The sequence below is a fragment of the Hevea brasiliensis genome, chromosome 5 (genome assembly GCF_030052815.1).
Source record: "Hevea brasiliensis isolate MT/VB/25A 57/8 chromosome 5, ASM3005281v1, whole genome shotgun sequence".
NCBI lineage: Eukaryota > Viridiplantae > Streptophyta > Magnoliopsida > Malpighiales > Euphorbiaceae > Hevea > Hevea brasiliensis.
In genome coordinates this window covers 16300156-16314777 of record NC_079497.1, presented here as the reverse complement: position 1 = coordinate 16314777, position 14622 = coordinate 16300156, and the positions used below count along the sequence as shown (strand labels likewise).

Here is a 14622-nt window from a genome sequence, read left to right as displayed (position 1 = left end):
TTAAAATTTTAATTGTGTCATGCATATGTCATTGATGATGTCATAATTCAAATTAAACTTTAGATTTCATTTCATTCCTTTTCTTTTCCCTACAATTCTCTATATTTTAATTATTTTTCATTATTTTAATCTCATATATTTTAATGAACATTTAGGTCAAAAGTCACCTCTAAGGGTGAATTGACCAAAATGCCCCTCATCAGTAGTAATTCATCTTTTAATAATGCTTGATAACTCCTTGAGTTTTGATCCACTTATTTAAGTTTGTTCTCATTTCTTTTCTATGGTTTTTACATTCCCAATAGTTTCGTAATTATCCCTTGGCCTAGGATGTCATGGGGTTCCACATGAATTTAGGGTTGCAATTAAGCTCACAGTCACTTCTCGGGTCGGTCATCCATCGTTAGGACCTTGGCTCATTTAACCGATTTAGGCTTTATTCTTCTTATTTTCATTCATCCTCATGTAATCTATATTAATTTTATTTATGGCTTTTCTAGGTGGCTTAGGTATGGTTTTAAACATCTTAACTGTTCGGACAGACACTAGTCACCGAAACAGTAGAATATATAGACTACTTAGTATGGGGGTGTTACATTTTGGGTAGTAGCAATTATGGCTACTAAAGTAAGGAACTTTGGTTACCGAAGTTCTAAGCTCCTATACTCTAGTTGTCGAAGTTAGGAACTTTGGCTGTTGAAGTCCTAAACTAAGAAAACTCCCAAGAAGCTTTAGCTGCTTTGGCTGCCAAAACTGTGGTTTTGGCTGTCGAACTTAGGAATTTCTAGAATTTTCTTTGCCCAAAACTCACACCCAAAGCATAACTATGCTCCACAACTTCCTCTGATGAACTCAAATTACCTCCAAAACATGCCACAAACTTAAAATTGTGCATGGATGCTACATGCATCCAACCAACAATCAACAACCTAAGATTCTCTTAAAAATTTTCAAAACACCATAAAGGAGAAACTAAAAAAATCAAACTCAAACAACTTTCACATATTTTAAACCCAAATTCCATCATCATAATACACATTTTAAACTTATACTAGAACCCCAAAAAGCCACGTGCATTTAAAGATCCCCTCAAAACATCAACATGCAACAACTCTCCAAAAGGTTAAAATTGATTCCAAAAAGACAAAACCACTCTTTTCTTACATGAAATCCATGCCTCTCAAGCTCACTCATGAACATTTTTCAGAATCATTTTGATCATTTAGAAGAAACTTAAAAAGTGAGAAAGACCTTTCATTCTTGAAAACGAAATTAGAGGATTTAGCAGAGGAAACTTGCAATTAACTCTTGAATCTTGAGTTTCCCCAAAGAAATCCAAGCATCCAAGCATGAAATTTTTCAAGAAAACTCAATCCAAACCTTTTTACATGACACAATACAAAGAGAGAGAGAGAAAATATTTTTCTTTGAATTTGAACTAAAATGGGCTATTTATACCCTACTGTAGAGGGGACTTTCCGAATGCCCAGCTTTCAATTATTGGAGTTCATTCCATCGAAAAGGACATCTCAACAGCAAAAAGGGGATTTTGTCTACCGAAAGTCCAGCATTCGGTTGTCGAAGTTCCTTTTGCCTAAAAACATCACTTAAACTTTTACTTGGCTAAAACAAGCAAAAACTTATTCATTCTTATATACATCTTTAACACATCATAGCATACATAGAGAACCTACCACTATTTCTTTTGTTTGTGAAACCTTAAGTTTCCCGAGAATTTCCTATCAATGACAGGAATTCCGACATCGGAAAGTAGTGGGTATTACATTTGTTAAAACTCATATTGCTTATTTTAATATATTAATGTTAGTTATTGTTTAATAAAGTGCAATTTAAAATTTTTTAAATTAATTTTGATAATTATATGACTCTTTAGATTTTGGCCCCCTCCACATTTAATCATGCGTCCATCCTTGGGTATATATTTGTGTAATGCATGTATAAGTGTTTTAACGTTTTAATAAGATTATCAAAATTCAAAAAATATATTCCTCCTTTGAAAAGGAGAAATCATTTTCTTTTAAAATTACTTAATTTCCTATTTGAGCAGAAAAACATTTTACATTGACCTATTTCATGAGTGTCCCAAATGTTAGAAAATGTGAAAAATGAATTTTAGGAAAATATTTGCTGCAAATCATGTAGAATTGCTTATATGCACTCACCACTTTAGCACATAATTTTCTAAAAAGAAGGGGAAAAGTAATTGTAATGAAATTTTTTTAATACAATTTTCATTCGAGTCGCTGAATTAATTACTTAATTTTATTAAATTAAGAACTGCATGTGATTATAAAATTTTCAATAATAAAGGACCTAAATTATGTTGATTTATGTGCTTTAATGCTACATCGTGTGTCCACTTAGATGAGAGCCTTGGATCCCATTTTTGCATTTTCTGGGACTAGTCTTCTGGTGTCTTCAGCTTCTATTAGATCAATATCATCCAGTTTATCATCGCTTTCCCTTACTCTGTCAACCTCCTTTCCCTGGCTCCTTAAAATGGAATGTTGACGGATATTCATGGGGGAAGCCTGTCCTTATGCCATTGAGGGGTTTTGCGAAATCATAATGGAATCTTTTTATGTGTATTTTCTTGTCCAGCTAGGTTGGATGACTCAAATGCTGCTGAGATTAAAGCTATTGAGAAAACGCTCCAATTGTTGTCTCTAGATTCTCACTTGCTATTGAATATCTCTTCTATCATTGTGGAATCAGATTCGGTGAATGTTATTACTTGGGCTAAGAATTCTTTGGACCCCGCTTAGAGCCTGAACTCCACCATTAATTCCATTTCTTATGTTGTGCATCATCTTTGAAAATGTTACCGTCAATCATGTTCTTAGGGAAGTAAACTTGGCAGTGGACTCTTTAACTAAGCAAGGCCTGTCGAGATTAGAGGACTTTATTGCATGGTTTTAATTTTTGTTGTTTCAATTGTTCTTTTAGTCTATTTTCTCTGGTTTTGTGTTGGTTTAGTTCAGTCTCTGTTGTATTCTAGTTTGGTTTGTTTTTGCTTTTGCTTTTGGCCTTGGTTATTGCTCTCCTACCAGGTTTTTTTCACTTAGCGGCCATGTCTTTGGGCGTAGCCAAATTTTTCAGTTGAATATGCCCATGCTAAATTTTTCTTTTAACTTTTTTATTAATAAAATTTCTGCTTATCAAACAATCAAAAGCCAACCAAATTCAAAATGAAAGTGTGATATAACTCAAGAAATTTTTTTTCCCCCCTTTCCTCCCACCCTCTTGATTTCTAAAATGCAGAAAAAGTTTTATAATAAAAAAAAACCAAAGAAATTAAAAAAAATAAAAATAGCAAGAAGCCCAAAATGATAAAAGTAAAAATTTGATAGCTTTAATCCAGTGATAAAATTAACCAAAGTTGAAGATCTGAAATAAAAAAAAAAAATATTCTAAAATCTCAAATTTATGTTTCATTAATATTGAGTTTATTATACTTTTATAGTTTTTGATAAGCAAAATTATTTTCATTGTATTGGAGGAGTTTTGAGTGACATTAATTTTAATTATAATTGACACTACAATTCTCTCTCTTGATACATCCAATTAATGGCCGAATGCCCTATTACCTCTGTTTTCCAGAGATAAGAAAAGCAGCCCAGCCCAACTCAACACAGCACAATCCAACCAATAATGACCTAAAAATATAATTATCAGAAATAGCAAAAAAAAAAAAAAAAAAACTTACAAACTTTTGTCAACATTGATTGTGAAAGTGTAAAAAAATTGAGCTCATGTCATTGGAACTTCAATTCATTGGAACGTAGTTTCCACCAAAAAATTGTTAATTATTGTTGAAGATGGATAAAATGGAACGTCGAAAAATTGAAGCATGATTTGGACTGAATCTAAATGTTTTTGAATTACCTTATAATAAAATTACAAGGGGGAGACTTTTGTGTAATAAATTTCAAGTCCACCAGCCACCCAAACAAATCTTTCCTCGTTTCTAATATTTTTTCCTTTTTTTGTCAAGTCTTGCTTGCACCCGAAGGAAAATTCTATTTCCTGATCGGTTTCCTCGCAATTTTGCTTTTGACAGTAGCAGACGACAGCCCATTAAAATGTCTCCTTTGACAGCTTCTGCAAGTTGACAATTAGGTCATATTCATGAAATGGACACGGAATTGAATAACAATTATTCAACAATGAAATAGTTATTCCTATCCCAATATTTAGTTTACGAAATGGAAAGGAAAATAAGTTTAACTGACTCCAATATATCCTTTTACATGAATGCTATTATTAATGTAAAATTGTATTTCTTACTTTTTTTTTATATAAAAAGTTTATTAATGTAAGATACATGTCTCTAAAAAAATAGAAAAAAATATTAAATTTAAAATAAATACTAAATAATTATTAAAACGAATTTTATGTTACAATTCAATCATATATATTTTACATTTTCATTTGCTTTAATGCAATCTCGCCCATTCTTGACAATTTATATTAACCCAATACAAGAAGTTCAATTATGTAGACTTATGTGGGATTGAAAGCCACAATAAAAATTAGAGTTGATATCATATTAAATTTGAAAAGAGTGTTGAACAAATTATACATTATTTTATTTTAATAATTATTACTTTACGTATTAAAATGACTAGTCAATTCAATTGCAATATAATCGTATATATTTTATCTTTTCATTTCATATATTCTCCATATTAGATTTCGAACAGAAATTGTGAAGGATTGAATTACTAATAGAACGCAAGGAAGATAAAAATTATTGGATATATAAGCTTCTCTAAACTGGTAATAGAGAAAAATTATAGCATACTTGTCATCAAGGAAAATAACCCATAAAAATAATCTAAAAAAAAAAAAGGAAGACACACATGTTAGGTAAACACGGCAAAGTGGAAGAAAGTGCTTGAAATTCAATTCCACTCATTATTTTCCTCTGCCCATTTTGCTCTTTTTTTTTTTTTCAAAGTTTCCTCTCCCTTCTTACTTGAATTAAAAAAAAAAAAACGTATTCTTTAATTTGGGGGAAAATGTATTTATAGTTTTTATTAATTATTTTATTTTTTTATTTGTAAAATAATTTTTCATTAACTAAAATTGTTATTAATAAAATAAGTAATATTTTAATTTGAACAAAATAATAATAGAAAATTCATTTATAAAGCATTGCCATTCCATCATAAATTTATGGATATTCATTTATGGAAATAAAATTTTTAATTAAAGCTCTAAATACAGGGCTATACACGGCTATTGAGATTTTGAAGTAAATCGAAAAATCATACTAAATTGAAAAATCGATTTCATATATTTTTTTTAAATTTTTTAGATATATTTAGTTTTATAATTTCACTATATATATATATATATATATATATATATATATATATATATATATATATATATATATAAAATGAAACTTAATTTGTGTTTAATTATAAGTTCACATAATTTAATGTCACATTTTATTTTTCAAACTTTTTAAATAATTTTATTATTAAATATATTAAATCATCTTATAATCCTTAGTTATATGATTAAATCACATGATCATATAATAATCTTTAATTATATATGTATCTTTTAATTAAAGTCTATATAATTTAGAAATATGTACAAGATAATATAAAATTCTTATTATGGATATAGTTTTGATATTAATATTATTATTTTTATTTCATATTAAAAATTTAAAATTGTATTTTATATTTTAAAATGAATTCAAAAATATTGTACTTATGAGTGTAAAATAGAGATGTAAAATAAAATTAGAATAAAAATTAAAATAAAAAGAAATCAAAACTAGAATAAGAGCCGCATCGAAATTATTTAAAATCAAATTAGAACTGAAATTGAAATTTAATTTCATATATGATCATTAAAATTTCAAAAACCAAAGGTTTGAATTTGGTTCTAATTCTTAATTAGACCGGTAATAGAACTAGAACCGAATAATCCTACTGTATGGTTCTGTATTTTCTTAATCAAATATGGCCTTAGTCTTTTGGCTAATTCCAAGTAACTTCAAACACGTGTTATATTTAGGAGCTCTCCATCATGGCCTTCCATATAGCAGTAAGTCGTGCAAAGCATAGTTATTATTTAACCGATTAAATTAGTGAATTAGTTTTTAAATTAGTATAAATTTATAATTAAATTAAATAAAAAAATGACTCAATATAGTATGGTCAATTTAACAATTAAATTAGTAAATCAGTGTGATTAGGTTAACCCAGCCAATTTAATTAGTCAATAAAAATATCTTTTTTTTATTGTTGATGGAGAAAATTAAACTCAAAACCTTATAAAAAAATTTTTAAAATCAAAATTAATTAGGTTAATTTAATAATTATGAATTTTTTAAAATATATATATTATTTTATAATAATATAATAAATTTCATAAAGTAATTTATTTATTTATTTTTTAACATATACTTAATATTTCATAAATATTAAAAAGATAACAATACATTTATAGAAATTTTGTATATATTATATCACTTAAATACTTCTATATAAAATTTAAAAATACTACTAAAATTTATATGAATATAACTTAATAAATGCTAAAGTTTGATTTTAAATAATTAAAATTTAATTAATAATATTTATTTATTTATGTTAATAGAAATTATATTTAATTAATTCATATACATTTAATTAATTTTTAATAACTTACCGGTCTCATTGATATATCAATTAGATGCCTCTACTAGATCAATTTTCAGGCCGAGTATAATAATATTAGTGCAAAAGTCTTTGATTATTGTGAATGAATTGAAAAAACGAAATGAGAAGGTCAGAATGGGTGTGTATAACTACAAGGATCGAATTTAATTTATTATATTATTTTAATTAAATTTTAGTTTTTTATTAATAATTAAATTAAATATATCCTACATCGTCTTAAATTTATATTAAAAAAATAATTACATGTATTATATTTTTTAAATATATTGTATAATTTTAATATAATTATATATTTCATATAATTGAAATTACAAAAAATATATAATAATTATAATTATCTATTATATATTATTTAAATTTAATATTATTTTTCATTCCTTTAACTTTTTCTTAATAATTTCAATTATAAATGTATTAAATCACTTTACAATATTTAATTTTAGGTGATATATAATATAATATAATGTATTTTTTAATTATATATATATATATATATATATATATATATATATATATATATATATATATATATATATATGCACACACCCACCTTTTAGTTAGAGAATGAATAGATCGATTAGCAGAATAAATTCAAATATTTGTATTTATTGTTTATTTTATTTAAATATTTTAATTTTAAATAATTAAATTAAAATTTTTAAAATTAAAAAAAAATATCTATCACTCAAATTAAAATTTAGAAATTTTGGCTTTTTACCTAAAATGCCAAATGACGTATAACAATTTTAATTCAATTGAGCAAAACAACATCACCGAAAACGACGTCACTCACAACCTTCATCCTGCCCCCTTAGGTGTCATTTCTAGGAGAGACCTTCTCTCACCTCCATTTCGTTCTGCTCCTTTTCTCCCACTACTCTTAATCCTTCATGACCAGACCCCTTACAGCTTTCCAATTAATTCCACCTCATTTAATCCATCCTTCACAGCGCCAGAAAACTATTTTGCCTCACGCTCATAGACATACCTAACGTCATTCGGGCTCATTTCCCATCTCCACGCTCCTGTGCACAGTCACCACCCAAGTCACACATAGATCGTTCCTTTGCATTAACAGACCATACGCAAGCAGACGCACCTTCGAGTCTTCGCTTCTTAGTACACAGCATCATCTCTCATTCACTTGCTTCACAGAGTCGAAACCCATTTGCACCGATAAAATCATCCTCACACTCTACTTCAATGCAGTTTCAACGACAGCAGACCTCTATTTCCTTCCCTTCAACAACTCACTCAACTACCTCTCATTTGTAAAATAAATCTTTATAGATCATAATAATCATAAATATAATGTGAATTATAAATATAAGATTCAATCATCACCCTAATAATAGATGTTGAACAAATAAATTCTAACATATCTAGAAAGCGTACATGATACAGAGTTTTAAATGAATTATGATAATAATTGAGAGAGACTCTTTAATTTAATAAATTGATTTCTCCCTTTTGACCCTTCTTGATTTACACACAAGAATTTAGTGATAGAAGACTTTCTTGAGATGACTTTAATATCTCTGAGTTTATGAAAGAGAACGTGTATAACCTTATGGGTAGAGAGAGGACCAGCTCATATATATATATCCAATACTTAATATGGTATGTCCATTAAGTATTATTATACAGTTAGAATTATGATTTACTTTAATTAAATTAATTCTTGTATAATTAGGATTTATATTAATTAAAGTAAATATCAATTAATATTGGGTCACATTAAAGGAATTGATTTTGGCCCATATAGTAATATTAATTACCGGACAAAATCTTACATTCTCCCACTTGGCACAATAATTAAAATATTAGGCTCGCATAAAATAAACAAATCCTTTCTATAATGTACTTCATAATTATCTTCCTATAATAAATTACTAAATATGAGTTACGGTAGTTGTATATTATTTAATCACATACTTTCTTCCATATACCACAATACTAGCAACTTACCATAATAGGTACATAATGGATATATATTTATCACATCATGGTCTACAATAACGTCTCCAAAGACTTTTCTTGTTATCATTCACTCAAAATATTATGTGTACACAATCATGAGAAACAGGAAACACTTCAATGTATATTAGAAACACATCAATGAGCTCAGAGTGTCAAAGCCAATATATTATACATTAATACAATCAAGACTCATTATAAAGAAAATATTCTTCAAATGTTATGCTCAATAGACACTATTGAACCCTTAATTAACCCTTTATTTTTGAACTTTCTCCTTAACAACAAAATACTTTAATTCTATGTGCTTAGTACATTTGGCAAATTTGTCGTTTATGGAGAAAATACTATTACGGAATTATCAGAATGAATTCTCACGGCCACCACAAAAAAATAGTTGTTTCAGAGGCGAAATTTGCGACGGAATTAAATCCGTCAGAAAAAATTTCTTTTAGGGACGGACTTTCAACGGATCAGTGACAGGTATCAATTTAAGGGAATAGCGACGAATATTAAACTAATTAGCGACGGGTTATAAATGAAATTTGTGACGGACAATATTTTCGTCAGAAATCTGTCAGAAAGTTTGGATTTTAAGACTTAAATCCCTAATGTCGACAACCACATTTTATCGCTTTTCTTTCAAAACGCATCTTCCTCTCTCTTTCTGGGTAGTAAGGAGTTCTCCCTCTTTCTGTTTGTGACAATCCACCACAGCCGTTGCCATCGCAGGTCACCGTCGTAGATTGTGCACAAAGCCCAACTGTCATTCTCAAGTTCCTGCTTCTCGATTCAATGCTTAACAGGTAAATAAGTTGGTTTTAATTTTGTTTTGATTTTAGTTTTAGATTAGACTAGTCTGATTTTTAATTAAATTAAAATTGTATAGGCATTGGAGTTTTCTCTTCTACAATTTAGAGTTGGTTCTTTGATAATCCAGTTCACTAATGATTGCGATTGCACTCTTGCTATTAAGCTTTTTTTGTTGTGGAATTAAAAAATGTGCCTAACTTGAATGATCTGTGTGAATTTGATTATCCATTATATATTAGAATGGATATTACGCTGTGTTTGGAGTTTTCAAGATTTTCCGTTGTAGATGAACTGACTTGTATTTGGAATGGCATTTAAGGAATCGGGTTTTTATCCTAAATAATATTCAGCCTCTTCTTTTTTCTGGAAACTTGTTCAAACTAAACTTGTTCAAGCATTTTTTGTTCTGATACAGTAGGAATTGCATATAGGGTATTGGGCTTTTGGTAATCAGTGGAAGTAAATATTATAGGGACTTGTGCCATCTAAAGTAGTTCCAAAGTTATTCAGTGGTGATTTCTAATGTTCTTTATTTACACACTACCATCTAAATTGACTGTTATAATTCAATTCAATTGCTTCAGTCACATGATATGCTTCATTCAATTGTAGCTCAATTGGTAGACAGGAAGATTATGGCCATGCTATGCATGCGAAATAAAATTTTTAGTGAACTAATTTTGATTACAAAATATGCTATTGCTTTCTTCCTTTCATTCATTATATGGTTGTTTATTATGATTGTTAACTATTGATATATGTTAGATAATGTAGACAAAGAGTTGTTTCCATCCATTTTAACATTTCTTGTTAAGAAATATATTGTGTTATATTTAAAAATCTCATTCCCTATGTTATTAAGAATAGCCTTTTTTTTAATGGTGATAAGTCAATTTAATTTTGGCATTTGCTTGATTCAAAAAACAAAAAAGTACTTGAGGCTAGGAAACATAGTTCTATAGTTAAGCCTCGAGGGCTCCTTTTGAGTTGGCTTTGTAATTTTTATGTGCCTATTTGGTGATTTAAGGCCTATTTGTAGGCTGCTTTTTGCAGCTTGTGCTTGTTAGACCATGTTTTTGGAAAAGCTAGATTTTCCAGCTTTCACCAAATCATTGTCCACCAGTAGCAGTAAAAAAAAAAAGTAAAAATTAAAAAGCAACTTTGATGAGCAACTGAAAATGCAGTGCCAAACAAGGTTTTATGTCAGAGTAGTGACTGATTTATTGTGAAAAATAGCTAGGTATGAGATTTATGGCAATGTTTTTTTTTAATCATTTTAACACGTCCTTTTCATTAATAAGGTTTTCTTTTAAATGATGAGGAGCTTGAAATGTTGCCGGTATAACTCTTTGTAGGTTTTATACATTTTTACTGTATATTGGATGAATATTAGTGATATAATTTGGTCCTCTGTTTGGCATAAAACTAGTTAGTGTGGCCTATGTATTTGGTTTTTCACACCATGTAAGTTTGCTTGATAATTCTTGAATAGAAGTGGAAGAACTCAAAACTAGAAATCAGAATTTCATTATGTGCAAATCTAATACCATTCAAGGTCTACTGTATGAGAAAGATGATTATTGAACAAACAGGATGGCAGTACTTATGAGTTAACATGCAAAGGAAAAATAAAGATGTGTCTATGCATTTCTTATTACAGAAAGCTTTATAATGGGAGGAAATATACTTTTATTCTGAAAAATCATGAAGTTCTTAAATTTGCTATCTGTGCCTATCATCATGCCAAGGTACTAGGCAGTCATACTCATATCAAACAAAAATATGTTTAAATTGAGATTTAGTTATGTTGTTAACTAACATTCTTCAAAATTTATTCTCTTAATATTATGGTAAGTGATATTATGTTGTTAATAATTAATACTTTCACTGCTTCAGCTCTGCAAATCATGGTAAGAGGGAAAAAAAAAAGTAAACTTCATGGATTATATGCATAAATAAAGTAAAAAGATTTTTATTTTTATTTTTATTTTTTTAATTTAATTTTTATTTTCATTTTTTTAAATATAATTAACACTTAAACTTCAAACTTCACAGTCTTATGTTATTGGAAGTACCTATGCCTGTCAAGTAAAATGTTTCCTATACCAACTGTTGAGTTGGCCTTTGAGTACTTTTTCTTTAGTAACTTCAAAAAAATGAAATAAAATAAAATAAAATATTAAAAAAATTAGAAAAATAATATCAAAATGTGTTAAATCTTATTTCTTACCTTCATGGTGTAGATTCTCCTGAATACATTCAGGAAGCGCAAAAATTAGCAATTGAATAATGAAAATGTCAAATTAAACACATTAAAATGTTAAATTTTTTCATTAATTAGCCCCAATTTTAAATAATTATTAACACAATAACCAAACAGAATCTGCCTCCACACCTTTGTTCTTGTTCTTCAACAGTCAAATTTGACAGTCTCTCTAAAACTGTACTCAATTCTCTGCAACAGCCAAAACCCATTGAAGTTTAAGCAAAACTCTTATATACAGTCATACTAATTTTAGCTTAGTAGTATTAAGTTTATTTTAGGGTTAATTTGAAAAACATGAGGAGCAAGAGATCAACATCGCACAATGTGGCAAGTTCTCTAGCCTTATTTAAAATTCCAACTTTTCTCTTTGAATATTTTAGTTGCCTTGCCTTAGTGCATTCCAATCTCAATATCCTTAGCTTCTTTCTTCCCATCTTCTCTCAGACTTTTGTTAAGTGATAAGTTGATTTGCTTCAATTTCCTACTTCACCAAAAGTTCCTAATTCACCAAACACACACATATATAAATATGAATGCTTAATTTGTGTTAATCCAAATATATTATCAATCCTCTAATTTTTTGTTGCTAATTTATTTTTTATTTTTTAATTATTGTTTCCACTTTTGTTTGAATTTCAAAAAATATTCATCATGTCTGTAGATCGTAGTTGGATGTATAAGCGATTAGATGTCAATGGCTTCCTTAATCCTGAATTTAAGGTTGGGGTGGAGTATTTTTTAAATTTTGCCTATGCACAAGTAGATCTTGTCTCCAATAACAAGATTCGTTGTCCTTGTTCTAAATGTAAGAGCAAGAAATACCTACAAAGAATTGATGTCACTTATCACTTGTATAAATTTGGATTTATTGGGGCATATACTAAGTGGGATGCGCATGGTGAAGGTTTCACATCTGAATTTAATTCTTACCAACTTCTAGTACTTCGATTGATGATATGACTCAACCAACCAATACAAATAATTATAGAAGTATGGTTATGGAAGCAATGAATTTTGATGAGGATATAGCTGGAGTGAAAAATTGTTTCATGGGCCTTGAACAAGAGGAACCAAATCCAAATGCTTCAAGTTTCTATGGCTTGTTACATGATATTGATACTCCCTTATGGGAAGGTTGCAATAATCATACACGCTTATCAACTGTATCTCAACTATTAAATTACATGTCAGATTTCCACATTAGTCATAATTGTTTTTAGGGTCGTTACATGTGGGATGAAATTTTTAGGGTCGTTACATGTGGGATGAAACTGAAGAGCAGAATGTGCATCTTGCTTGGGATAAGCTTGGGAAGGATAGATTCCATGATATTCTTAACAGAGCCAGGAATGAAATGTTAGTGAAGCACAAGAAAAGTGATATTGCTTATTTGCACAATCTAGGACCAAACTGGATGAAAGCAGAGGTGTGGAATGAGCTTGTTGCTTATTGGAGTTCTCCAGAGTGGCGAAAAAACTCACAATCTGCTAAGATTAATAAAATGACAGTAAAAGATGGGTCAATTACAAAACATGCTGGTGGTTCAATCAAAATTAAGATTCATAAGGATCGATTGGTATAATTTTTTAATTTAAGTTATTTTTTATTTATAGTTATGCATTTTGTTGGTTGTAAAATTTTTTAGTGTGTATTTTGTTGATTACACAATATGATAATTTTTATTTTGTAGACAAAGAAGTTAGGTAGGCCACCAAATAAGATTGAAGTATTTCGAGCAACTCATACCAAAAAGGGTACTAATGGTGTATTCATTGATGGCAAATCACGACGGGTCGATGTAAGTTTCTTTGAAAATATTAATTTTACCACAATATTTTTCCAATTTATTTTCATTGTCATTAAGTTGTATTGGACTATAATGTAAGGTTATGTGTGTTGGCCATTCATTTAATAAGATATTACTGTATTTCATTTGTTTAGGAAGATTATACAAGTGCAATTGTGGAGAAATATGGTTCTAATTCTGAATTCATGCCAATATTTGATATGGATAAGTGGATAGAAGTATCTGGAGGCTTTAATAAAGGAAGGGTGTATGGTTTTGGGTCTTCTACAAAATCTCAAACAAGTGGATCATCTACCTCCCAATTATGCACATCTGCTTATCCTGGGTCATCTTCTCAGCCTGCGATGACACAAGAGGAAATTCAGCAACTTATAAAAGAAAAAGCATCACGAATGAGGGCAGAGATGATGGCTAAAATGCTTGATCAGGTGCGAAAGGAGTTAAAGACTACAAGTGGTACTCAGTTTCCAACATCTTCACAGCCAACCGCTTCAGATTCCACAAATCCATAGGATAATCTAGATAATTGATTATGCTATTTATGTTTCCGTTTAATGATATTATTATGTGTGGAATATTAATAGTACTTTTTCTGAATATGATTGTATTTTAACTTACATTTTGTTAATATTAGCTACTTTGTATGGATTATTTTACAACTTTATTAATATATGCATTTTAATTATGTTGATTAGAAAAATCATAATTAATATATTGTATTTATTTATGGATTTTTTTTATTAATTTGTTCTATAGGAATAACAGAATAATTAAAAAATAATAAATTTAATAATAAATAATGTTACTTTTTTGACAGATTTGGGACGAATTAGTGACGAAATTTTAAAATTATTTAAAATTTTAAAAATTATTTATGCATTATCGACTGATCATATAACTTTAGCGACGAATTTAGTGACAAAATTAGACACAGATTTGTGACGAATTAGCGACGACATTTTCTGACGACATATTTCGTCGTGAAAATTCCTCTCTATTTCATTTATATTAGTAACGGCATATTTCGTCGCTAAATATTAGCGACAGCTAGCAAT

The 14622-nt window shown here is 28.7% G+C and overlaps 1 long non-coding RNA gene across 1 annotated transcript; it reads left to right on the top strand.

Annotated features, from left to right (window-relative positions):
- Nucleotides 1–9333: 9333 nt before the first annotated feature.
- On the top strand, nucleotides 9334–14231 carry LOC110633328 (uncharacterized). Its single transcript, XR_002490807.2, has 3 exons — nucleotides 9334–9487; nucleotides 13451–13558; nucleotides 13702–14231. It is a non-coding gene; the product is annotated as an uncharacterized LOC110633328 (long non-coding RNA).
- Nucleotides 14232–14622: the final 391 nt, after the last annotated feature.